This window comes from Misgurnus anguillicaudatus, chromosome 16 (assembly GCF_027580225.2).
Source record: "Misgurnus anguillicaudatus chromosome 16, ASM2758022v2, whole genome shotgun sequence".
NCBI lineage: Eukaryota > Metazoa > Chordata > Actinopteri > Cypriniformes > Cobitidae > Misgurnus > Misgurnus anguillicaudatus.
The window spans coordinates 30,652,867-30,680,452 of NC_073352.2; the positions used below are offsets into that span (position 1 = coordinate 30,652,867).

The 27,586-nt window shown below is 37.9% G+C and overlaps 1 long non-coding RNA gene across 3 annotated transcripts in view; it reads right to left on the minus strand.

Moving 5' to 3' along the window:
* The window catches only part of LOC129422933 (uncharacterized), an 85,477-nt gene that overhangs the window by 9,912 nt on the left and 47,979 nt on the right, over window positions 1-27,586 (minus strand). For 2 of the 3 annotated variants that reach the window (XR_008637587.2, XR_008637588.2), the window contains exon 4: window positions 3,141-4,125. This is a non-coding gene — a long non-coding RNA (uncharacterized lncRNA). Of the gene's footprint in view, window positions 1-3,140; window positions 4,126-27,586 lie in introns of those variants that run through there. The other variant, XR_012358026.1, reaches the window with a different exon arrangement.

Sequence of the window (27,586 nt, forward strand, 5' to 3'; positions counted from 1 at the left end):
CGGCTTCGTAAATCCACTTAAAGATTTCATGAAACGTTGATAAAGATGGAAACCATGCGTTACGTGCAAAGGTTTACAAGCGATGGAAATGACGTGGACACTAATGGGTGATGCTATTCTTTGCCGGTAATCGCCGGTAAATGACTACAGGAAGCATGCGGACGGGAAGTTTTTCCATTTGCTTTTGATTCTCCCTTTTTTCTTCTCTGCACGCACACACGAGCCGAGACAATTTATATGAGGAGAGGAGTTGGAAATTCTTTTTCATCAGGACAAAAACGACAGTTTGCACTCTTCACGCATTCCTGCTCCCGCGCATCCACGCCGGCGACGCAAAACAGCCCGGAAAATTAAAGCCAGTAATGTTATTTTTCCCATCAAGCCTCTTTCTTGAGTTTCCTCGCTCTGGTTTTTGATTGATGTCCTGTGTGTTTTAAATATTGATCAAATTAATGCATCAGTGCATGGCATCAACTGGAAATGTAGGTGTCACAATGGGAGAAATTTACAGCGTTAAAGAGGTGAACACTGAGTGTTATAAATTATAAGGCATCTGATTAATATTCAGGTGACATCTAGTGAATATAATCCTATGCTATTCATTTTCAGTGCCACTGCACTACTTCCATTACTCATGCCAAAAATGAATCAATAAATCATGATTCATGGCAGCTATATGGAGGCCAAATATCGCACGGCCACCAGGAAGCTTTTCAGGAGGTTACGTGCCGTCAGCGGATCAAACAGAACCATATGTTCTACGGCAACGCGAATGACGTACCACCCAACATCTCAAGGTCTTAAGGTGAAGTCAGCAATTATAATAAGTCAAGTATGATCTGTCACAATAAACGTAAGGGATGCATGAGCATACGTGCAATTCAAATTTGATTTGAATGTTTTGAAATGGTACGTGAAAACATTTGCTCATTTACATTGTTGAAATTGGAATATTCTTTTATCTAAAGTGGCACGCAAACGCATTAAAGAAATACATCAGCGTGCTCATTTCCAAGCCCACCTTGTTGGCTGTTTATGGTTAAACACTCATTAATGTCTACTAGAGCTGAGCGATACAATGAACAACGCATAACACAGCTGTAAACCAGCAAGATCTTACAATGTAAAAATGTAAATAGACTAATAGAAAACGACTTTATGTTGACTCTACAAAATGCTGAGTTATTTCCAACCCAGAGTTGAGCCGTTGGGTTAAATGAACACAGAAAATTTTTGACCCAACAATGATTTAAAACTACCCAACATACTTTAGGTTATATTATAACCCAAGATGCTGGGCTCGTCCCTTTTGGACCCAATGTTTTTAAACTCCGGTCCAGTGATTCCCAGGAGGCAACCAGGATGTTCTAGAGGGGCCCCCTGAATATTTCAGAAAGACAAATATATATTTTTTAATTTTATTATGAGTTTATCTCTCATTTCATACTACATACCTTCCAGAATTGTTTATATTAGCTTTTTATCTTGTGTGTTTTCCTCATTAAAGTCCCCTTCATTTCACTTACTGGGTTTTGTACATTGGGTTATTTTTAAAGGATTAGTACATTTTCTTAAAAAATCCAAATAATTTACTCACCACCATGTCATCCAAACTGTTGATGTCTTTCTTTGTTCAGTCGAGAAGAAATTATGTTTTTTGATGGAAAACATTCCAAGATTTTTCTCATTTTAATGGACTTTAATGGACTCCAACACTTAACAGTTTTAATGTCGTTTAAAATTGCAGTTTCAACGCAGATTCAAAGGACTCTAAACGATCCCAAACGAGGCATAAGGGTCTTTATCTAGCGAAATGATTGCCATTTTTGGCAAGAAAAATAAAAAATATGCACTTTTGAACCACAACTTTTCTTCCTCCGGCTGTGTGACGAGCCAGCGCGACCTCCCGTAATTGCGTAATGCCATGGAAAGGTCACGTGTTACTTATATGAAACGTACATTTACGGACCATTTTAAACAATAAACTGACACAAAGACATTAATTAGTATTATTCGACATACAACAACGTCAGAACGGTCCTCTTTCAACACACTTGTAAACACTGGGGCGGAGTTTTGCATACGTCATTCGTGACCTCTTGACGTGATGACTTATTACATGAGGTCACGCTGGGGCGTCACACCACCGGAGGAAGACGAGAAGTTGTGGTTTAAAAGTGCATATTTTTATTGTTCTTGCCAAAAATGACAATTGTTTCGCTAGATAAGACCCTTATGTCTCGTTTAGGATTGTTAAGAGTCATTTGAAACTCCGTGGAAACTGCAATTTTAAACTGCATTAAAACTGTTAAGTGTTGGGGTCCATTAAAGTCCATTAAAATTTGAAAAATCCTGGAATGTTTTCCTAAAAAAAAAAAAAATCTTCTCGACTGACAAACAAAGACATCAATATTTTGGATGACATGGTGGTGAGTAGATTATCTGAAAGAAAATGGACTAATCCTTTAACGAGCCCAGCCAGTGGGTTAAATTAACTAAAAAATATATACTATATATCTGCCCCAAAAATGAGTTAAAACAACCCAGCATTTTGGGTTGAAACAACCAAACATAGGTTAAATTACATCCCAATTGTTTTTATTTTAAATGTGTAAGGTTTAAACAAGATATATTTAGTTAAAGTTGCTGCAATTCAAATAAAATTGAATTGAAAAAAAATTTTTCTTTAGGTTTATACATACAACATTACTCTAAGACAGTGGTCTCCAACATGGTGCCCGGGGGCACTAGGTTGCCCACACAGAGTCTGTGAGTTGCCCGCCAAACCACATTCTACTAATAGTCTCAATTTTAATATTTATTTATTTATTTATTTATTACATATTTTTTATATTAGCTTGGCTTCTTTTATGCATGTTAACAGTTTAAACAATGATAAAACATTAACACGTAAAATAAAATAAAATCTACAAGTAAAACAAAAAAGTTTTAAGACTATATCAAAAAAAGTAGCCCTTCAGATTTTATCCATTGTGGTAGACCATTCTCACAAAAATGGTGGAGACCCCTGAAATAAGAGTACCAAATTATATTTACTATACATAAACATATGTAAATTCATATATATTTTAGGTATGGGGTCCCTCACAAAAGTTCCATCATATTTGGGGGTCCCTGGCATCATAAAGTTTGAGAAATCCTGCCCTAATCTATACTAGAACTATATTGTACACCCATCTACTCTTTAATCAGTCCTTCTAGAAAAACTCGTTTTCGAGAGTGTTTTTTTTTTATTTTATTATTGCAGGCAAAAATCCTTGATCTTGCGGCACATTTTCTTATAAAAATGCGATGGAATATGCAAGATATTTATGTAATTTTATGCGATGAAACTGCGTGAACTTGAAAAAATTGCGCAAACTTTTTGTAGCTTTTCAATGATGTTCATGTCGCGTAATTACGTCACTTCATAACATCAGGGGACATGGCTGCGCTTGTGTGAAGTAAATGCAACATTTTTTAATTTCTGCTAAGATATATATATTGTGTCTAGACCAGTTCATATTAGAAAAACGAATTTAAATTAAAACACAAATCAGAGCCAGGTGTCTCTCACCCGTGAGCAAACAGCAGGGGAACAGAAAACCCGAAGTGAAATAATTATAAAGCATGGAGGGGGTCGCGCTGTTGCTTCACTCAAGTCAAATACACTTTTCCAGAGGATACAATTCTGACAGCATTTTTTGTTTTTCATGTTAAATGTCAAAGTCCATTTGTCTTTCAAGTCGTGTTTCTGAGATCTTACTGGAAATGTGAGAGCCAGAGACCCAGAGGACAGAAAAGCAGCTCCAAACAGCTATGTCACACCATTACAGTTAATACGTACTTTGCTGTTTGAAAAGAAGGCATTTGGAAATCTGCACACTGCTGTGATAACCGGAGAGATGACAGTTCTTGTTCTCCCTCAGCCTCACCTGCCACTGCCTGTCTATGACATCTCAACTCAGTCAGCCAAATGTCACGAAGCAGAAAGTGAAATCAAGCTGGCATCCGGTGAAATGATGGGATGGAAAGAAGGAGCTTCGGAGATGTTGTTCTCTCGGGTGAAGTGAACGTCATGCGGTCCTGTTCTCCTGGACTCAACCAGACTAGATGACAGCTCACCTTTAGAGATGGAGACAGATTACAGTATCAGCATTGTCATGAGAAATCATGCAGGAGTTTGACAGTAATTTTATTGCTGTCATACCATACTACACTAATACAAAAATAGCATTGTATGGTTTTCAGGATTTGTACTAAGTACTAAGAAGTTACACTTTTCTCGACATATGGTAATATCATAATGCATTCTCATATTACACTTACAAAAAGTACTGATAAGTACTACGGTACAAAAAAATATTTTATTCCCTAATGTACCATTAAACATACAATTTCACACTACCATGGAATGCATCATTGAATTGTGGTTTTATCATCTGATACTGCACGCAAGTTGGGGAAGGACAATTTGGTCTCTTCAATTCACCTAACATGCATAATCTTTGGACTGTGGGAGTAAACCGGAGAACTTGGAATAAACCAACACTGACCGGGAGAACATGCAAACTCCAGATGAAGACTGAGCAAATGTGCCACCCTAAACATCATCTATGATACTCTTTTAAAAGATTACTTCACGTTCACCAGAAAATTTCCTGAAAATGTACTCGTCACCATGTCATCCAAGGTGTTTATGTCTTGCTTTTATCAGTCAAAAAGAAAGAAGTTTTTGAGGAAAACATTCGAGGATTTTTCTCCATATAGTGGACTTCAGTTGAGCCCAACAGTTTGGTGGTCCGAATTGGAGCTTCAATCTAAACAATCCCAAACAAGGCATAAGGGTCTTATCTAGCGAAACGATTATCTTGTTTGCCAAAATAAAACGTAGTTAACCACAACTTCTATTTTTGCACTTGCCCGCAGATGGGTGTCCGCGACCTTATATATTACAGGGTTCCCACACCTTAATTAATTTCAAATTCAAGGACCTTTCAAAAACTTTTCAGGTGCAAATCCTCCACAAGTTCAAGGACTAAATGTGGGGACACATTTCAAGTGAGAGCAAGGTTACATCGTATTACCTTTTAAGATATATTGTTACAGTTCCCTTTTGAGGGAACTCGCGCTGCGTCACTGTGGTGACACTTTGGGGACGCCTCCAGGGGTAAGTGCGTCTGAATGTGTATATCAACTTCAACCAATGGTGAGGCTTAACAACAATGACAGGGTGACGCGAAAGTTAGGAAGTATATTGATATCTGAAGTATTGCCAAAGAGGGCATTACAGAGTATAGCAAGAGAGATGCAGCGTCTCGTTCCCTTCCCGAGACGTTTTCATGTGTCAAACACAACTATATGCAAAAAAGCATTTTGGTATGAATCAACATTCGCACACAGAAGATATAAGCATTTAAAGCGAACAGTTTAGCACGTGTGCTTAAAAAGTCTAGAATGTTTATGATATTATCCACTCTAAAAACAAACGGTGCTATATAGCACCAAAAGTGGCTCCCCGCTCGCAACCACAGAAGAACCGCCTCCAGTGCCATACAGCACCGGTGAAGCACCGGTGAAGCACCTGTGTAGAACCATATAGTGCTATGTAGAACCAAATGTGGTGCTATAGTGGTGCTATATGGCACCTATATGGTTCTACACAGGTGCTTCACTGGTGCTTCACCGGTGCTATATGGCACTAAAAACGGTTCTTCTATGGTTACGATTCAAATCAACAGTTTTGGTGCTATATAGCACCGTTTGTTTTTTCAGAGTGTCCCCATGGCACTAAATTCAGCTTTCAAATTTTAGCACAAATTTCTATAAATAGTTTTCGTGTCCGTGGCATGACTTTATTTTTGTGTAATTTTATGTATTGTTTTCTCATTTTTTTTTTCTATTTTTGAATCATTGTTGCTTGGGGTTGGGGTTAGATTTGGGGTTTGGGTTAGGATTTACTTTTATGTATTAGTTTCTACATGTTTTTCTTCAGCTTTTAAAACTATTCTCGCCTGGAGTTGGGGTTTGGGTTAGGATGTCTAAAAATGTAACAGGAAGTGATTCTAACTCCAACCCCAAGCGACAATGGTAAGAAAATAGAAAAAAAGAAAACAATACATAAAATGAAACAAAAAAGAAAGTCGTGCTACGGACACAAAAAATCTATTTATGGAAATTTGTGCAAGTAACACGAAAAAGACATTTGTGCTGAATTTCATGCCATGGACACGAATAAATGAATCAAATTTTTCGTGACTATAACACATCTTTCTGTGAGATCAGTCTGTGTTTTTCGCATACGTCATGCGTGATGTTTCAACGTGATTACGTAATACGTAAGGTCACGGACGCACACCCGAGGGCTAGTGTAAGATGAGAAGTTGTGGTTAATAAGTACATATTGTTGATATTTTTGCCAAAAACGATGATCACTTTGCTAGATAAGACCCTTATGCCTCGGTTGGGATCTTTTGAGCCCTTTGAAGCTGCATTGAAACTGCAATTTGGACCTTTAGACCGTTGGGCTCAATTGAAGTCCACTATATGGAGAAAAAAAAAGAAAAGTGTTTTTTTTTCGACTGAAGAAATAAAAACAAACATCTTGGATGATATGGTTCTATAAAACTACCAAGTTTTTTTACACATACCATGGTAATAGCATGGCTTCTCTAAAAAACCTTTCCATGCATATGTTAATCCGACAGCAAATCCTTTTTATGAGAATTACTGCAATCCATTATATAACAACATCCTGCTATAAATTCAAACAGAGTTACAAAGAAAACTACATTTATTTTAGTCGGCTTAAATCTACTCCTAACAAAACACACCGAAGCTCTTCACAGAGGAACCAGGATTTAATATTCATAGCGCGAGAGAAAAATACATCATCCCGAAGGTATTTAATAAAAAAAGATTATACACCAATGTCGTTAAATACAGTTGAATAATTAACTGTTCATAATACGCCATTTCTGTGATTCAAGGTCACGCTTTACAAGTGCAAAAAGCATTTCAATACTCACGGTCAACATCAAAACACTGAGGTGTGCATGAAGCGTACTATATGTTTTTCTGCAACACCTTTCGTATTCTGTAATTCTGCCATCTTAAAGTATTAAAACGAGTCGTCAACACGTGTCAGCCTGCTAATCTGGTTTCATTTATTCTAAGCCTTGTGACTTTAACTTTGAAAAGTTTTCTCACTCTCCAGGGTCACACATACATATCAAAGCTCGTCTCCATCCTAATATGAAATAACAAGACGACAACAAATCAATGCTCTGGAAAAATCGTTATTAATAATCACAGGATTTATTGGCACTTGCACGACGGCTGCTACAAACCCCGAGTGTGTTTTTATCAATGTCTAGAATAATTGAAATTCAGGGAGTAGATAAATGTACGGCGACCCTTGATGGCAAAAACCTCGGGAATGTTTTGGGAGGGAGAGTCACAAATTCATATGAAGATCGGGCTTACAAGGTTAGCTAGGGTTGTAAAGCTCGGAAATTTTGAAAATATTAAACTTAAGGTCTGTGTAAAGTCTGCTATTAAATGTTTCTTAGTTTGTGACCGACTATGTCATGCTGGTTTATGTTTAAATGAGATCTGACTGTGCGTTTTGATCACAGAGTTCTTCATATAAAGTAATTGTATAACTTCAGTTCACAAGGTTTGCAACGCGAATGGTTTGTATTTCTTTTATACTGTTTTATGCAATAAATACCTTATTGTACTTTTACTTGCGTGTTGTGTTTTATATGGTTCAGAAGTGGTTGGGGTTAGGGTAGGCGTGAGGGTGGGGTTAGATGCTCCAAAATATCTTAAAAACCATAAATGTTTATGAAACCGTTTCTACATTTACACATTCATAACATTAAATGTCTAATCTGATGTAAAAGGCACAAACCTTAAAACTTAACAACAGGTTGTATTTATAAGCTACTGCCGCAAGAGCAGTGGTTCTCAAACTTTTTCCTTGTGCGGCCCCCCTTGTGTACGATGCATTCCTTCGCGGCCCCCCAAAGAAAATGTATGACAAAAACTGTTCTAAAATTTTACATTTTAATTAAACAAAACATATTCAGTTACACAAAGTAGTGCTGTTGGTTAGTAGCCTTATTTTTTTTAGGTTTAATTACACAGAATTCATGATAAATTAATGTAATTTATAAAATGTCATAAAACTGGGGCCCCCCTGGCACCATCTCGCGGCCCCCCTGGGGGCCCCGGACCCCAGTTTGAGAACCACTGCGCTAGAGGACACTAATGCCTTAATACGTCACTTTACGTCATAATAAGGTGCTTGCACAAACGACTTATGAGGTCGTTATTTTTTGGAGGACAGTCTCCATAATTCAGTTCGGTGAGTGGGGCACAAACTTACGTGGGGTTAATTGTAACACGGCTACTTTACATACTTATACAGGGCTGACCAATCTGTGCTTTTGGTCTTTTTTTCTTACTGTCAGAAAATCTCCTGTGAATTTGTGAAAAGTTTGATGTGTTTTGGTTAAGATATTGAACAAAGAGTGTTTTGCAGGCATGGAAGTAAATTTCTTCCTCTTATGTTTTTTGAGTTCGGTGTGTAAGTCACCAATTCCAACCTTATATTATTTTAATGACTGTCTTCTAAAACATAACAGAATTTTGAAACATGTCAGCAACTCCTAGTAACTGATACTGGGATTGAAAACATTTTACACAGCGGGGTTAGTTGTCACACAGTGTTACAATGAAGTCTCAGGTATACAATGATAATAAAATGAAAACAACGTAAATAAATACTATTTGTCAAAATCATAACTGTTAATATAATATCAGGGGAAATAACTCACAATTATCATTTTTTGTCTTTATTGTACAGCCCTTTCAAATAAATATATTTCTATGCAATGATTAATAATACAAGGATAGTTAGATGAAGGGTCATGGATGGATGAATGTGTGGATATCTATCTATTATAGGCAGATATATAAGCAATATCCACCTTTAGTATATAGACAAAATTTTATTAAATAATTTGTGTTTAAACTAAATTTTCTAGCAGGTGTTACAAACAAACCCTCTGTTTGTTACAATGAACCCCACCTATGGGGTAACGTTTGCACTCCTGTCATTTTCGTGTAATTGTACAATAATGGTAAATCCCACAAACAAACTTTAAGTGTTCATTTGTAGCAGAGATGTGTGTGTTGATTGTGTAAAAAATTATTAAACTAACTTAAATATTTTTCAAAGCCAAAAAGCGTAAGGTTGTGCCCTGCTGACCCGTACTACATAGTTTAGAGGCTTTGTAAAGTTTTTAATCAATACATTTCTAACATTTATAATGTGTTTAGAAACAATTCTCTGAAATGACTTTACACAGACTTTTAAATAATTAAAATAAATTATTTGTAAATTATGAGTAATTTATACAAACTATATTATATACAAACATCAGCTTCCTTGATATCTGACTGTCTCAGAAAGTTAACTATGTGATGGAAAACATGATTTATCCATTTAATCCATTCCATCTGAAAATTGCAAGACTTAATGTCACTTATAGATCCTAGTAATATAATTTCAATAGATAACTTTATCTAAATTTAATATTTTAACAGAAGCAGAATATACTTTTTTGCAAAAAATATCATAAAAGATTTATGCTATCAGAGAAGAAATGTAAGATTTAGCAACTGGTCTGATAAAGAAACTGACAGTTCAAATCAATGGGTGTGAAATTCTCTCACAGTGACCCCGGGGCTATCGAGGCCCTCGAAAACATTGAACCCATCATTCAAAGCGCTGATGCGTATTTGTCCTGGTGTGATTTTGAATGTGACACGTCTTTCAACGTGTCGACTTTACGGCTGTGACACAAGCGAAAATCCACTTCCCCTTGTAGAATAGAGGAGACCCTTTGGCTATGACTTAATCAACCTCTTTATCTCACACCTTACAGGAGTGTCCACAGCAAATCCCTGTGAATGATAATCAGGGCTGTTTTGCCGTCGTCTGGATGCTTTTTCCCTCCAGTTGTTTACTAATGAATTCCTAAAGTGCTGCATGAAAGTTGATTAGAATGGATTAGCTGACCTCGCCACGTCGCCATTTACATTCGGAGAGGCAACACCGAGTGCTCGCCCAGCCGTACCGTCAGCCAACCCTAAAAATCTCCATCTCCCTAATGGGATTGCAACAGAACTTTCTTCAGCTGGTCCTTCATGCCTCATCCGGTCCGGGCAGCAGGCGGTTTCGAGAGCGCAAAAAACAAACACGATTCGAATCGAAGCAGTGGGACTTTTACAGAACGTGACCCCTCGGGCACATCGACTCTGTGTTCTCCCATCACTTTGGTCAGCTAATTAAGGTGCAATGTTCCAGTTGATTAGTTTTCATTGTGTAATTACTGTGCAGTCTGTTTTCTTATGACTGCCAGACGCTCGTAGCTCACCACAAACAGAAGAGGGAAGAAGACAGTGGCCTTACAGGGTGAGAAGCGTCCCTGGGAAAAGCATCCGCTCACCGGGATCGGAGGAAACGAGATGTGACGAAATGTGAGGAAACAAGGAAGACGTGTTGATTACCAAAATCCGTGGCTTGTAGAGGTGTCTGTGTTCATGGTGTGTTATAAACCAGTTAGTAGTTTAGCTGTTATCAAAATAGTTTGGCTTTTAAGTAAGAAGGTGCTTTTTTCAACAAATAGCATTGTGGAAGACAAACACTAAATGCAGTGATGTGAATTGTGTTTAGCTGAGTGAGACAATAATCTAACACATGTCTTTATACTCAATCGCTTTATTTAAATGGTTTATGTATAACCTGTTTTCTTCACTTTCTAAGAGTCGCTTTGGATAAAAAAATCTGCTACCTAAATGTAAATGTTACTCAGTGTAACAATTCACAAGCTTTTCGGCATTTTACACACTGCAAAAAATGACTTTCTTACTTACACTGCAAAAAAATTATTTTCAAGAAAAAAAATTCTTAGTATTTTTGTATTGTTTTCAGTAAAAAAATCTAAAACTCCTTGAATTAAGATGCTTTTTCTTGATGAGCAAACCGACCCAAGAAAATAAGTCTAGTTTTAAGACAAAAAATATCAAAAATATCAAGTGATTTTGTGCATAAAACAAGCAACTAAATTCAAGAAAAAAATCAAGAAAAATTTGCTTACCCCATTGGCAGATTTTTTTGCTTGTTTTATGCACAAAATCACGTGAATTTAATATTTTGACAAAGCATCTTAATTTAGGAATTTTTAGATATTTTAACTGAAAACAAGACAAAATTTTTTTTTTTTTCTTGAAAATCATTTTTCGCAGTGTAGTATTTTTGTTAAATATTTACAAATTATTAAATCAAGATGCATTTTTTTATGAGCAAAATGACCTGAGAAAATAAGTCTAGATTTTAGACAAACAATATCAAATTTAAGCGGATTTGTATGGAGCTAGAATGATCTCTATAATAATTCACACAAAAACACGGTGTACACACACGTAGCCAAATTCACATGCATGAACGCTAATTCGCGTGCACAAAAAAAATATATATATTCATAAAATATGTTTGACCATTTAAATATATATATATATATATATAATATATATATATATAATATATATAATATATATAATAATTCACATGCACAAAATAAAAATACATATTCATAAAATACGTTTGAATATGTTTCATACAATACAAATGAAAAACACAATTCACAAATTTTAAATGTTAAAAATTTAAGAGTTTATCGTGACTGTGAATGTGTGAATCATCTTTTTCATGTGTGAATCGCTTTGGATTTGTATGTTTTTTAGACTTTCCTGGCAGCACGCTTCTCCAACGTGGGTCACTCTTACTCTTTAGACAATCCGATGCGAGCTCACCATTCAACCAATCATAAGCCGTCAAGAGCGCAGCACTAAAGGAGCTCAGCTTTGCATACCTTTTGCGCAATCTGGCTTAATTTTAACGGAAATTAAGCTTTACGTCATCAATCAAGCATGGTGAACAAAGATCAGGATGCATGTGTAAGTTATTACTTCATTTCATATTGTTTGCAACATGATCTCACAAAGTTCCGTGGGATTGTCACGGATCTCCACATTTTTCCGTGGCCCTACCACGGACATTCTTTTCCGTGGCATTCTCACGAATTGATTACTCAAATGCTTTTTCCTATTTTCAAACCATCGTTGCTTCGGTTTAGGGTTAGATTTTGTGTTTGCGTTAGTATGTCACTTTATGTATTGGTTTATACTATTTTTTCCGATTTATTCTTTTATATTTTCTAAACTTTAAACAATTGTCGCCTGGCGTTAGGGTTAGAGTTGGGTTTTGGTAAGGATGTCATTTTATGTAAATCTAACCCTAAACCGAAGCGACAATGGTAAGAAAATAGGACAAAACAGTTGAGTAACCAATCAGTGAGAATGCCACGGAAAAGAAAGTCCATGGTAGGGCCACGGAAAAATGCGGAGATCCGTGAAAATGCCACGGAAAAATACGCAAAAAATTCTGTGACTATCCCATGGAGATTCGTGAGAGCAGGTTGATTGTTTCATATATTAACATTGCTAAAATAACAAACATCTCCATTGTAATAAAGCCAGACTGAGCTAAAAAAACAAAGAAATCTGCCAATGGGGTAAGAAAAGTTTTTTTGAATTAAGTGTGTAAGAAAAAGTAAAAAAAATCTTACCCCATAGGCTGATTTTTTACTTCTTTTAGGCACAAATTCACATAAAGATATTTTTGTCTAAAAGTCAGACTTATTTTTTAGGTAATTTTGCTTGTCAACAAAATGCATCTTGATTTAAGAATGTTTAGATATTTGTACTGAAAACAAGACAAAAAATACTAAGAAAGTCATTTTTTTTGCAGTGCATGTTTTATTTATAGTAAAATCCTATGTTTAAAACTTCATGACAGTTATTTTTTTTAATAAAGTGTTAGCCTGATATATTGTGACCGTGTTAAATTAATTTTAGACTACTTGCCAAGCTACAAGCTTATGGAGTAACTTTTCTAAAACTGACAGACAAGTCAGACAAAACGTTTTGACAAAATACCATAAGAAAGTGGCATTGCTCCTGACAAAAAAATAAAACTGAAGCAAGCAAAACAGCACCCCCTAAAGGAAAATTGAGCCATTGCTACAACCCCAGACTATCGCTACAGACTACAACCCCCTTAAAAAAATAGTTTAATCACTGATGGCCATTCGGTGGACTTTTTTCTCCACAATACTTATCAGACGGAAGATGACCGCTGCGGAGAATAGACTAGAAAATTGCTTTTTTCTACCAATTCACACCAAATACGTCCATTCAATTGTACAAATAGCTCTTTAATAGAGGTAGTTGAAGAGCAATAACAGAATAATCGAAGGAATTCACATTCAGTATTATACAACAATTTTATAGTCAGATCCCAAACAGTAAGAGCAGTTTATCTGTGCAATAACATTTATATAAACCATAAACTTCATAGGACGACTGACAGTCAAAAGAATCTATTTGAAAATCTAACCTAGTATCTTCCAAACAGATACATATCCTGGGGTGATTAAGGAAATAGCGCACCTGGTTTCAAACCATTGTTTCATTTCGAAAACCGCATTCGCCTCACTTTCCAAGCGGCCCAGCGGGTGAGCATTTCTATAATGATGACGCTTACAAGAGACACAACAAGTGGCAGCCAATCTGCATCTGAAACCAATTAACACTTGAATCAAACCAGGGCGGCTTCATTTGCAGTTTTACAATAACTGACAAACATGTTTAAACAAGCGAGGAATCAACTACAAAGGTGCCACAGGCCAGGATTCACACGCAAAACAGATCCACAGAATGACATGAGTAACATTTCCACCGCTGTTATTCTTCTTGTTTGTTGCAGAAAGAGGCAGGCGCGACTCTAACATCGTAATGTAGATGATCTAATGGGGCCATTTTTAAAAAGTAGCTATATGAAGCGGAGGGAAATTGCGACAAAAATCAAGTCGAACCGCTGAAGCAATACGAAGCACTGTGGAAACATATAACGCTCTGCCATCTCTTCCCAGCTGGTGGGCAATCTGGCCAAATCTAGCACCATGAATGACATCAAGACGGCTACGTTCTGCAGCAGTGTTTTATCAAAACATGACCTGTCTGCACAGGAGAATTTATTTGCTTGGAAAAATATACACGACAAGTGAATTCTCTGCATTTTTACATTCATCTCACTTGTAATCTTCAAATAAAAGATTTAACCAAATCAATAACAATCCTTTGCTTCTGTGCACACATTTCCACGCGACGATCCACCGAGAATCCCCAAACATATCTACACAAACAACTGTAGAATCGAAATGTGTTATTCAAGGGTCAGGGTGTAGCTCAGAGGAATATGCGAATAGGAATTGCGTAGGTTTGCCTGCGTCGACTGATATATCTTGATTGTATTATGCAAATAGGCGATGCTCATTTCTTATTTCTTTCTCCCTCGAGTGGACACGATTGTTTAATCCCAGCTTCTCTACTGTTTTGTTGGAAATGTCAGTCAGAGACAGCAGGACACATTCACGGGTCTGACAGGATCAACAATGCAATCACCTTCATCCCAAAAGCACACATGGCAATGTGTTCAAGGTGCCAAGTCATGTCGATCCCTATTGTACAGTATGTAGGTGAGAGATTATACATGACCATAACCTTCATGTCATTTACTGAAAAATGTAAGCGCCATTGAACTGCTACTAACCACCAGCACTGTAAAAAGTGAAAAATTTGATCAATTTAAAAAAATACTTCAATTGGTAACATTTATGTTTTTTAATTTAAAGGGACACTCCACTTTTTTTGAAAATATGCTCAGTTTCTAGCTCCCCTAGCGTTAAACATTTGATTCCGTTTTGGAATCCATTCAGCTGATCTCCTGGTCTGACACTAACACTTTTAGCATAGCTTAGCACAATCCATTAAATCTGATTAGACCATTAGCATCGTGCTAAAAAATAACCAAAGAGTTTCAATATTTTTCCTATTTAAAACTTGACTCTACAGACATCTTATATATCTGCATCCAACAAAACCAAAGGACAGACCACTTACAAGCACAACCTCAGACAACATGAGATGGACATTATAGATACCTAAAGTACAATGTGAAAATTCCTTGTTGCACTTTTTTAAAGTTTAACTTTTTAGTAATGAGTGGCTAAAAATTATAAAAAATAAAGTTTAAATAACTTAGTTAAAAATAATTATAAACTCAAGTTTATTAAAAAAATTTTTTTACAGTGTACTTAACGGGATAGTTTGGCCAAAAGTGATATTTAACCGAGGGGCAACTTTCTCTCTGATGAAGTCAATACAGAAAGGTGGACTGGCCGTTTGAGGCTCCAAATGGGAGTCAATTCCCAAAGACCTCCATGTTAAAATGCCCAACTTTACAGTAGAAAATTAATATGTTTAGAGGCTGGTACAAAAAGTGTTTTGTCTGTACAGCTAATTTTGCCCTTAATTACAACTGTGAGGGGGGTGAATATTTTTGTAACTCATCCGTGTAAATTATATTAGGCCTTAAAGTTCTGCATAATTAAAGGTGTGGCCACTTGAGTGACGGGTGAACTGCTAAAGTCAAGCAAGGGGGGCGTGGTTTCAGCAACCAGCCACCTCAGCTTCACCCACGTCCCGTCTCTTTAACCATTTTCGGTTATCTGCGAGTAATGTGCAGTGAGGCTCGACCAAGATGTCGACGGCAGGCAGCGCCTACTTTACGCTTCAAAAATGCTCCTTACAAACCAATGGGTGATGTCACGGACACTACGTCCATATTTTTTACAGTCTGTGTTTAACCTCTGAATTATTCACCCGAGATGCATTATGTCCATAATTTTTCAGTCGAACACATTTTCAGTTATTTTAGAAAATGTCCTAGATCTTTCAGTTTATAAAATGTAAGGATATGGGGTCCACCTCCTTCAAGTCCAAAAAATGTGCATCTATCCTTCGCAAAAGTAATCCAAGCGCCTCCAGAGGGATTAAAAAGGCCTTCTGAGGGTAATCTGTGCAGTTTTGTCGTAAAAATATGCCTATTTAAAACTTTATAAATGAAAATAACTAGCTTCCAGTAACGCTGTCATCTCGGGCAGCTTGAGGGTTAGGAAATCATGGGTTTATTATCATTTTTGGCTGAACTATCGCTTTAATATTTGTACAGTTTGTTTGCTCAGCAACAGAAAGATCACTGGTTTGATCCCAGGGATCAAACATAAAATGTATAGACTGAATACACCGTAAATCGCTTTGAATAAAACCATCTGCCAAATGCGTAAATGCAAATGTCACCTCTGGCTTGCTCACTATGGGACTACTAATATCTAATAAGACCTAAAATTGTTGTTACTGTTTAACAACAATTTTACAGACAGTTATTTTTAATACATTATCAATATTGCAATAACTAATTTTAAATTAACATTTTAACAAATTAATATTCATTTTTTATATCACTTTGTGTCATATACTATGTTTATATTTAAAATTTCGGGGCAAAATTTAAAACAAGGCTCATTGTAATCATATTATTCGTGACAGCTTAATATTTAATTGATGAGTAAATACAATGTATATGACAACATAGCCCACACAAAACTTTTAAGTTCCTGGACTGTTTTTCAGAATTTTCAATAAAGTCTATAATCTCAGATTTTTGTGTTGAATATATTTGTAAATTTTTGTTTTACACTTTACCAATGCTTTTACCCAATGCTTTTTAGCAACTTACAAGAGATATTTTGTCTAAGGAGGAGAACTCTTATTTGTAACTCTTTCTCATTTTAGAGATATTTTGTGTATTTGCTGCCTCCCTTTCCACCAATCAGTGGGTGTAACCACAGTAACCTCTGCATAATCACATGTATTTAGTACCCCATTAATATTAATCTAATTAATATTCGGGTCAGGCCTTTGCTATTTCTTGACATCACAACCAGTATGTCTGTCTGTTTCCGCCAAGTGACACCCACTGGGCCACACATACTGTATATGAATGATACCGGTAGCTGAATGAGATTCTGGTCAGATATTATTCATTCACAGTTTACGCACAATGAACTGTCCGCTTTCACAATCTCATTGTCTAGTGATACATCGTTATAAACATTCAGAATAGTTAGCGTTGCATAAAGACCTCGAGTGCTAGCCTGGGCCGCTCGCGAAGACTCGACACGACACGGTGGCAGATGTCAATATGAGTCAATGTGAGACTCCCAGACAGATCTATCTCACACCACCTACACGTTCAAGCTGACACGCGGGGGCAACGTTACAGAACACGCGGGAAGGCTGGAGAACCGGTGGCGAAATGAATTCAACACGGACGTGAAATGCCAAAAGTGTCGGTCAGTGTGGCGCATGTTGTGTTACTGTAGAAACGCTGTGGGGTTTGATATTGATAAGTGCCCAAAGCAGGTGCCGTGCTGCTGGGCGGATTGGCCGAGGATAAAGGGAGCGGAGAACCAGGCAGGTGGACGGCTTAGTTTGATATCTCGTTACTCTCATTTTATCTCAGTATGGCATGGAAACGCAGCATCACGTGAAGGCCCCGGGGGACCAAAACACAAACATCTTTCCCGTCTCACTCTTTCTCCAATGCCTGTTATACTTCTTTGCATTCTGCAAGACTGTTCGGATTCATTAGTTTTTAGTTTAAGTAGCTCAGCTAGTCTGAAAACCCTCCTGCGGAGCATTACTCTTCTTCTTAAGGATCACACAAATATCACTACAAAGATGCCAATCTTCAACTTTATAATTTGGTTTTTAGCAAAAAATTGTGCCTAGAAGGCATATTCAGTCTCAGTAGAGCCTGTGAACATCACTAAAATATCATGCAACCATGCAGGTTTGCAATGCAATGTTTTGCCATGGTAATACTCTATGGGGCAGTTTTAATCCATTTATATTAGGCCTTACAGTAGTTATATTAGAAAATTTAGGTAGGTTTTACAAACATACCTTACAAATAAACAGTACTGGTGTGCATCCTGAGAGAAAAAGGCAATGATATATTTTAAGTGATGTCAGTGCAAGCTGTTTTCAGTTAAGACAACTCAAATATGCATTTTAGTCTGAGACTAGACTTAAACCCTGTCTGGGAAACCGCCCCTAAATTCTTTAAAGGGGTCATTGGGTCCCCAGTGCTTATATCAGACTAGAAAACTTACAAAAGATCAACTAGTAACTTTGTTTTGGTAAACCATTATCTGCAAGCATGTGAAAAAACAGGTCATTCAGATTTCGGCTGTTTTGTGGAGTAGGTAGCAAGTCCTTAATCTGCACTATCCAACTCTGTCACTGCCAATTAATGCAGAGAGAAAGAGAGAGAGAAATAATTGACAGCACAGTTGAGTTTCAATTTTATCAAACCATCATTATGGCGATCAGTGTTTGCATTTCACGAGCTCATTTGCATTTTAAAGGACACACCCAAAACGGTGTGCTTATCCTATAATAAATTATTTATTAATTATTTTAGCTAAAACTTTACACACACAATCGTATACACACCAAAGACTTATTTTACATCTTACAAAAAACAAAATCTCATAATATGACCCCTTAAAAGTTTGAAGTATAGACCGTTTCATCGGACACATGTGTGGTGACGCGATTACGCGTGTTCCACAAAAGCCGCTTGTTTATGTTGTCACTGCTGTAACCGTCTATATCAGTGGTTCCCAACCTTTTTAGCCCTAAGTACCCCCACAGCCCTAACAGTAAGGCTCAAGTACCCCTTGATCGAAACTAAACCAAAGTTGTGTTTTAAAGACAAATAATTAGTAATAATAATAAATTAATTAATTTTAAACATTTAAGCATGTTTATTTCAACAAACCACCAGATTGCGATCAGTGTTTGCATTTTATCAGCTCATTTGCATTTTAAAAGACACATTTTTGCTAAGGCCTACAACATGGCAATTTTGACATGCTATAATTAATTATCTGTAGAGTGTTTTGAGATTAAACTTCACATACGGACTCTGGGAATGCCAAAGACTTATTTTACAAATTAAAAAATTTCATCATATGACCCCTTTAAGGGCCAGATTTACTTATTTACTTACAGCTTGCGCAAACCATCATTTTGGCGTTAAATAACAACTGAACTTCTTAAAGACACGCAGCAGATATTTAGCTCTGAAAAGGTGTTATTTTTGCAACCTTATTGCATATGCATTTGTAGAAGTTTTCCTTTTAGAAGCAACATTAATCGGAGGAAAGAATTGTATTTTGCCAGAGGAACATACTTAAAAAATAAAAAAATAAAAAATAATATATATATAAATATATATAAGTCAAATCAGGTGTTTCAAAACTTCTTTTACCCTTCATCCTTTGTCCTCCGGTTCTTCTTAGTGTACTTAGATGGAATTGGAATGTAAAAAATTAACACATCCTTTCTAAGAGTGTAGGCTAAATCTGGCCCTAAATTTACTAAAATCTCAATTTAAGTTACTGATAATTAAAGTGTACAAACAACTTAAATTATTCTGTTAAAATATAAAGAGAAACAAAATGTGTTAAGACATTCACTATAAATACAAAAGACATCATACAGGACAAAATATGTTGCAATGCAAATGTTTTTTTGCGTCATTTGAAAATGCTATGGCAATAGGGAATGAATATCATTATTTGAACATTATTTATAGTTAATAAACTTTCAGGGTTCCCACACTTTAGTTAACTTCAAATTCAAGGACCTTTCAGAGACTTTCCAGGCTCAATACCCTCAAATTCAAGGACTAAATGTGGGGACACATTTCAAGTGAGAGCAAGGTTACATTGTGTTACCTTTTAAGATACATTGTTACAGTTCCCTTTCGAGGGAACTCGTGCTGCGTCACTGCGGTGACACTTTGGGGACGCCTCCAGGGGTAAGTGCGTCTAACTGTGTATATCAAAATCAACTAATGGTGAGGCTTAACGACAAAGACAGGTTGATGTGGGAGCCAGGAAGTATATCGCCATCTGAAATATTGCCAAAGACGGTGTTACAGGGACGCAGGAAGTATGGCAAGGGAGACGCAGCGCCTCGTTCCCTTCTAAGGGAACAACAGTTACATACGTAACCCGAGATGTTTTCATGTGTCAAACACAACTATGCAAAAAAGCATTTTGATATGAATCAACATTCGCATAAAGATATAAGTATTTAAAGCGAACAGTTTAGCACATGTGCTTAAAAGTCTAGAATTTTTATGATATTATCCTACACTACACAGGGAATAATACGGATTTTTTTTCCAGAAAACTTCTTGCATAAAATAGATTCAAGCACTTTCAATGACCTGTATCTATATGTATATTTTCCAAAACTTCCCAGGGCCTTGAATTTTTTCCCCCAGATTCACAAACTTTCAGGGATTTCAAGGACCCGTGGGAACCCTGAACTTGCGTCAATATTTGACGACCCTTGACCATGCGTCAATATGTTGACGCGGAGGGTATACCTTTCGCGTCATTTTTTGACGAACTGTGGACTTCAATACTATTAAGTCCGTTGCATTCTCTTTCCTATTTTCTTACCATTTTCTACCATTTTCGCGTCGGTTTAGGGTTAGATTTACATAATGACATCCCTACCCAAACCTTACCCTAACCCCAATGCCAGGCGACAACTGTTTAATTTCGCGTACCTAATAGTATTGAAGTCCCCAGTTCGTCAAAAAATGACGCGAAAGGTATACCCTCCGCGTCAACATATTGACGCATGGTCAAGGGTCGTCAAATATTGACGCCATGGGTGTGAGACTGTGTTATTTTGGAGCATGCAGCATATTTACTCACAACGGCTTATAATATTAATGATAAGATTCAAATTACATTTAAAGTAGTCCTTTTAACAATGCTTTCCTTACAAAAATCAATCTTAGCTCAATGACTGGACAAACGAAAAAGACATTTTTATTAAAAGTAAATGAGATCAAAGCAAAATCGAAATCTTTTGGCGTACCCCCTGGAAACTCTATATGGCAGGCCTACTCCAAGGTATATAGCATTATCTGTCAGAAAAAAGGTGGACCATAGCTGTCACTGGGGCAGTGTCTTTTCAAAAAGTACACCTTTGAACCCAAAAGTTCATATTAGTACATCAGAGGAACATATTGGCACCATATGTATTCATATCTATATTTCTAAAAGGATCAGACAGCTTGGGACCATTTTTAACATTTTTTTTAACATTGTAAGTTTAAAACACAATAGTAGTACTATTTACAGTACAGTAGATATTTTCAACAAATCGTGACTAAAATATCAGTCCCTTATCCACAAGTTTTTTACTGCATGGCTTTAGAACGGCTGACATATTGTGCAATAAGTCACATCGATTTGGACCCTTATGAGAAATGGTGAGTAAACATTGACATTTTTGTGTGAACTAACCCTTTAAAATCCTTCTGTCCAACATTTATTAATGGATTATGATCAACACCCGTGTCACTGTCACATCCCTTCAGGCATCTAAAAACATAACAGACACATATTCCCAACACAGGGTCTGACAGTAGTTATTCATTATTACTGAAAGAGGAGCTCAGCCTGTTGCCTTCCACCCCCTATGTGCAACAAGCCCTTTGGTTGAAGCCTTCACAAAAGAAAGAAGACTTTCAAAATAAGAACTCCAGCTGTCATTCCTGAATCATGGAGACAAAGTCACCTTGCATACCCTTCCGGACAGGTGACATGCAGCGAGTGGGTCGGGGGGCCGAGGGAGGTTTTGATTTGAGCGGAGTGAACAGAGGTGACAGGCCCAGAGCTCAGTGCCCAAGGGACCGCACGCCACAATCCCACACCTGCAGCAGGAGGCGTGCTGCTTCAGCAACATTCAGCCCCCTCTCCACCTGCATCTTTTCATCGTCTCACCCCAGACCCTCAAGGCAGTAGCATAAAGAATTGATATGGTATCAGTATCTCGGGTTGCATTTTACAGTAAGGGTACAAGGACATATGGATTTCATCCTTTGGTTCATCGATACTGAGAAGAAAGTAACGAATACCGCATGCGTTCCTGACGGTTTCCATGTGCTCCAGTCTCAACAACAAATACCACAAACATGCCCATATTGCATAATACAATCACTTGGTTGGTTTGGAGGGACGTATGGCCGTGCACTCTCAGAAATAGAGATACAAGGGTCAATGACGTGACGTTAATTATTTTGTGTCCGTATGGTTCAATTAAATGTAAAAGGGTTAAATTTTCAAAATAGATTAGTTGCATACCTTCTCTTTTTTGAGGACCAAGTCTAAAATGTCTGCTTTTATTTCATTTTGACCGAATATTTGGGGGATAATTGCAATAATCTCAATGTGGTGTAACCGGTCTGTGTCAATTGGTGTAACTAGTATTTTTTTTTTATTAAATAAAATATAATCGTCTGGTTTAGTGTAGGACCATTTTATTTTTTTATATAAATTTTTACATCATTTGTCAAAGATTATTTAGAAAACAGAACTGTTTTCAGCATAAGTCAGGACAAATATTACAAAACACGATAAAGTTTAAATTTAGAAATAACTAATATAATTATATTTAAAGGTGCAGTGTGTAACTTTTAGAAGATGCCCTTGACAGAAATGCAATATTATATACATAACAATATTATCAGTGGTGTATAAAGACCTTTCATAATTAACTATTATGTTTTAGTTACCTTAAAATGAGCCGTTTTTATCTATATACACCGAGGGTCCCCATGGAAGTCGCCATTTTGTGCCACCATTTTTCTACAGAAGCTCTCAACGGACAAACTTTGTTTACCAAGTTGTCTCTGACGATGACATGTTTGTCCTATGGTGGCTAGCGTAGCTTCTCTATGCGTTTCAAAAGCGAGGGATGAGCCGTGGACTGAGCCTTTAAAAATTATTATTATTATTATTTTGATGATTATGCTTAGATGCCATCCAGGTGGAAAAAATATTCAATATTTATCATTCTTTGGTGCAATTGGCGGTTACACCATTTGACATTTTCAGGTCCATTTAGTCTTAACTTTCATAAAAATGGTGCAAATGTAATTTTTTTTCTTGCCAAATCGTTTTTTGTCACTGATACACAAGCGCTGTCACTGGGTTGTAGCCAAAGATTGAATATATTATATTGGTACAAAATAAATATATACATGCGTGGATCTTAAAGGATTAGTCAATTTTAAAAAAATCCAAATATTTACTTACCACCATGTTATCCAAAATGTTGATGTCTTTCTTTGTTCAGTCGAGAAGAAATTATGTTTTTTGAGGAAAACATTCCAGGATTTTTCTAATTTTAATGGATTTTAGCATCTATTTAAAGTTACGTATTAATACTATGTATTAAAGGAGCAGTGTGTAATTTTTAGAAGGATCTCTTGACAGAAATGCAAAATAATATACAAAACTAGATAGGTACATTTCCTGAAGAAAATGTGAGTGGTGCTTGCCGTGGCAAAATTCTGGGGACCATATATGATTATACTTCAAGCCAAAAGTAAAACGATCCAACTCCCGTGTCTCTACGATGTTCTGCTGCGGAGATATAAGGCTGTGTTTACACTGTTGCTAGGGTACTGTATTTGGTTGCTAGGGGGAAAATTGGAATCCACTGGTGATTACACTCCAAGTCACAAGTCAAACGGTCCAACCCCCGTGTCTCTACAATGTTCTGATGCGGAGATATAAAGCTTTGTTTACTCTGTTGCTAGGGTACTGTATTTGGTTGCTAGGGAAAAAATTGGCATCCCATAATGATTACCCTCTCAGTCACGAGTCAAACGGTCCAACCCCTGTGTCTCTACGATGTTCTGATGCAGAGATATAAGGCTTTGTTTATTCCGTTGCTAGGGTACTGTATTTGGTTGCTAGGGAAAAAATTGGCATCCCATAAAGATTACACTCTGAGTCATGAGTCAAACGGTCCAACCCCCGTGTCTCTACGATGTTCTGATGTGGAGATATAAGGCTTTGTTTATTCGGTTGCTGGGGTACTGTATTTGGGTGCTAGGGAAAAATTGGCATCCCATAATGATTACACTCTCAGTCACGAGTAAAACGGTCCAACCCCCGTGTCTCTACGATGTTCTGATGCGAAGATATAAGGCTTTGTTTGTTCTGTTGCTAGGGTACTGTATTTGGTTGCTAGGGAAAAAATTGGCATCCCATAATGATTACACTCTGAGTCATGAGTCAAACGGTCCAACCCCCGTGTCTCTACGATGTTCTGATGCGGAGATATAAGGCTTTGTTTACTCTGTTGCTAGGGTACTGTATTTGGTTGCTAGGGAAAAAATTGGCATCCCATAATGATTACACTCTGAGTCACTAGTCAAACGGTCCAACCCCCGTGTCTCTACGATGTTCTGATGCGGAGATATAAGGCTTTGTTTACTCTGTTGCTAGGGTACTGTATTTGGTTGCTAGGGAAAAAATTGGCATCCCATAATGATTACACTCTGAGTCACGAGTCAAACGGTCCAACCCCCGTGTCTCTACGATGTTCTGGTGCGGAGATATAAGCCTTTGTTTACTCTGTTGCTAGGGTACTGTATTTGGTTGCTAGGGAAAAAATTGGCATCCCATAATGATTACACTCCGAGTCACGAGTCAAACGGTCCAACCCCCGTGTCTCTACGATGTTCTGATGCGGAGATATAAGGCTTTGTTTACTCTGTTGCTAGGGTACTGTATTTGGTTGCTAGGGAAAAAATTGGCATCCCATAATAATTACACTCTGAGTCACTAGTCAAACGGTCCAACCCCCGTGTCTCTACGATGTTCTGATGCGGAGATATAACTGTTTGAATTTTATGTTGCTAGGGTGCTCAAAAATGGTTGCTAGGGGCGTGGCTTAATACCTATGTAAGGATCCTGAGAGACTGATTGGATGCCTAAGTAAAATGAGCCCACCCCCATGTCTCTATGACACTGTGGTGCAAAGATATCCATCTGGGCATTTTATAATGGCAGTCTATGGGAGATGTTGCTAGGGTGCCCAAAATTGTTGCTAGGGGCGTGGCTTAATAGCTCTGGGATGATTCTGAGGGACTGATTGGATGCCCGAGTGAAATGAGCCCACCCACTTATCTCTACGACAATGTAAAGCAAAGATATCCCATCTGGAACTGTTTTATTCCCTTATATGGGCATGTTTCCTGCCCCATTATAAGTCAATGGGAATTTTCGGGTGCCTCTTACACCCCAGGGGTACAACTTACACCCCAATGTCATGTATGTTCTTACATAGCTTACCACCCTCCTCAAATTTAGTAAGGAATCCTCCCTCGGACCTATGACCCGTCAAAATTTTTGCAATGTTAAGTCTATGGGATTTTGCCCCATTGACTTTTCATTGGGGCACATTTGGGCACCTCTTACACCCCAGGGGTACAACTTACACCCCATTGTGATCCATGATCTTACAGAGCCTACCACCCTCTTCATATTTTGTAACCCACGCATTTCAACAAAATCCTTGAGCAGAGCTATGACTGGTCAAAGTTTGACGCAATGTTAAGTCAATGGGATTTTTCGGGTGGTTTTTCGCCCCCCTTTCGGAAATCCTGCACCCCATCGCTTATAAAAGTCATAGCACACCTCTCCTCAATAAGCCGGTCGATTTGAGCCCTCTTTCATGGGTCTACGTCAAAGCGTGCGGGACGAGTTACGCGCCGAAAAAAGTGTCCAGAAAAAGAAGAATAATAACTAGATAGGTACATTTCCTGAAGAAAATGTGAAGTGGTGCTTGCCGTGGCAAATTTCGGGGGACAGTATGTGATTATACTCCATGCCACAACTAAAACAATCCAACCCTCATGTCTCTATGATGTTCTGATGCGAAGATATAAGGCTTTGTTTATTCGGTTGCTAGGGTACTATATTTGGTTGCTAGGGAAAAAATTGGCATCCCATAGTGATTACTCTGAGTCACGAGTCAAACGGTCCAACCCCCGTGTCTCTACGATGTTCTGATGCTGAGATATAAGGCTTTGTTTACTCTGTTGCTAGGGTACTGTATTTGGTTGCTAGGGAAAAAATTTGGCATCCCATAGTGATTACACACTGAGTCACGAGTCAAACGGTCCAACCCCCGTGTCTCTACGATGTTCTGATGCTGAGATATAAGGCTTTGTTTACTCTGTTGCTAGGGTACTGTATTTGGTTGCTAAGGAAAAAATTGGCATCCCATAGTGATTACACTCTGAGTCACGAGTCAAACGGTCCAACCCCCGTGTCTCTACGATGTTCTGTTGCGGAGATATAAGGCTTTGTTTACTCTGTTGCTAGGGTACTGTATTTGGTTGCTAGGGAAAAAATTGGCATCCCATAGTGATTACACGCCGAGTCACGAGTCAAACGGTCCAACCCCCGTGTCTCTACAATGTTCTGATGCTGAAATATAAGGCTTTGTTTACTCTGTTGCTAGGGTACTGTATTTGGTTGCTAGGGAAAAAATTGGCATCCCATAGTGATTACACTCTGAGTCACGAGTCAAACGGTCCAACCCCCGTGTCTCTACGATGTTCTGATGCTGAGATATAAGGCTTTGTTTACTCTGTTGCTAGGGTACTGTATTTGGTTGCTAGGGAAAAAATTGGCATCCCATAGTGATTACACTCTGAGTCACGAGTCAAACGGTCCAACCCACGTGTCTCTATGATGTTCTGATGCTGAGATATAAGGCTTTGTTTACTCTGTTGCTAGGGTACTGTATTTGGTTGCTAGGGAAAAAAATGGCATCCCATAGTGATTACACACTGAGTCACGAGTCAAACGGTCCAACCCCCGTGTCTCTACGATGTTCTGATGCTGAGATATAAGGCTTTGTTTACTCTGTTGCTAGGGTACTGTATTTGGTTGCTAGGGAAACAATTGGCATCCCATAGTGATTACACGCCGAGTCACGAGTCAAACGGTCCAACCCCCGTGTCTCTACGATGTTCTGATGCTGAGATATAAGGCTTTGTTTATTCTGTTGCTAGGGTACTGTATTTGGTTGCTAGGGCAAAAAATGGCATCCACTAGTGATTACACGCCGAGTCACGAGTCAAACGGTCCAACCCCCGTGTCTCTACGATGTTCTGAGGCGGAGATATAAGGCTTTGTTTACTCTGTTGCTAGGGTACTGTATTTGGTTGCTAGGGGAAAAAATGGCATCCCATAATGATTACACTCCAAGTCACGAGTAAAACGCTCCAACCCCCGTGTCTCTACGATGTTCTGAGGCGGAGATATAAGGCTTTGTTTACTCTGTTGCTAGGGTACTGTATTTGGTTGCTAGGGAAAAAATTGGCATCCCATAGTGATTACACGCCGAGTCACGAGTCAAACGGTCCAACCCCCGTGTCTCTACGATGTTCTGAGGCGGAGATATAAGGCTTTGTTTACTCTGTTGCTAGGGTACTGTATTTGGTTGCTAGGGGAAAAAATGGCATCCCATAATGATTACACTCCAAGTCACGAGTAAAACGCTCCAACCCCCGTGTCTCTACGATGTTCTGAGGCGGAGATATAAGGCTTTGTTTACTCTGTTGCTAGGGTACTGTATTTGGTTGCTA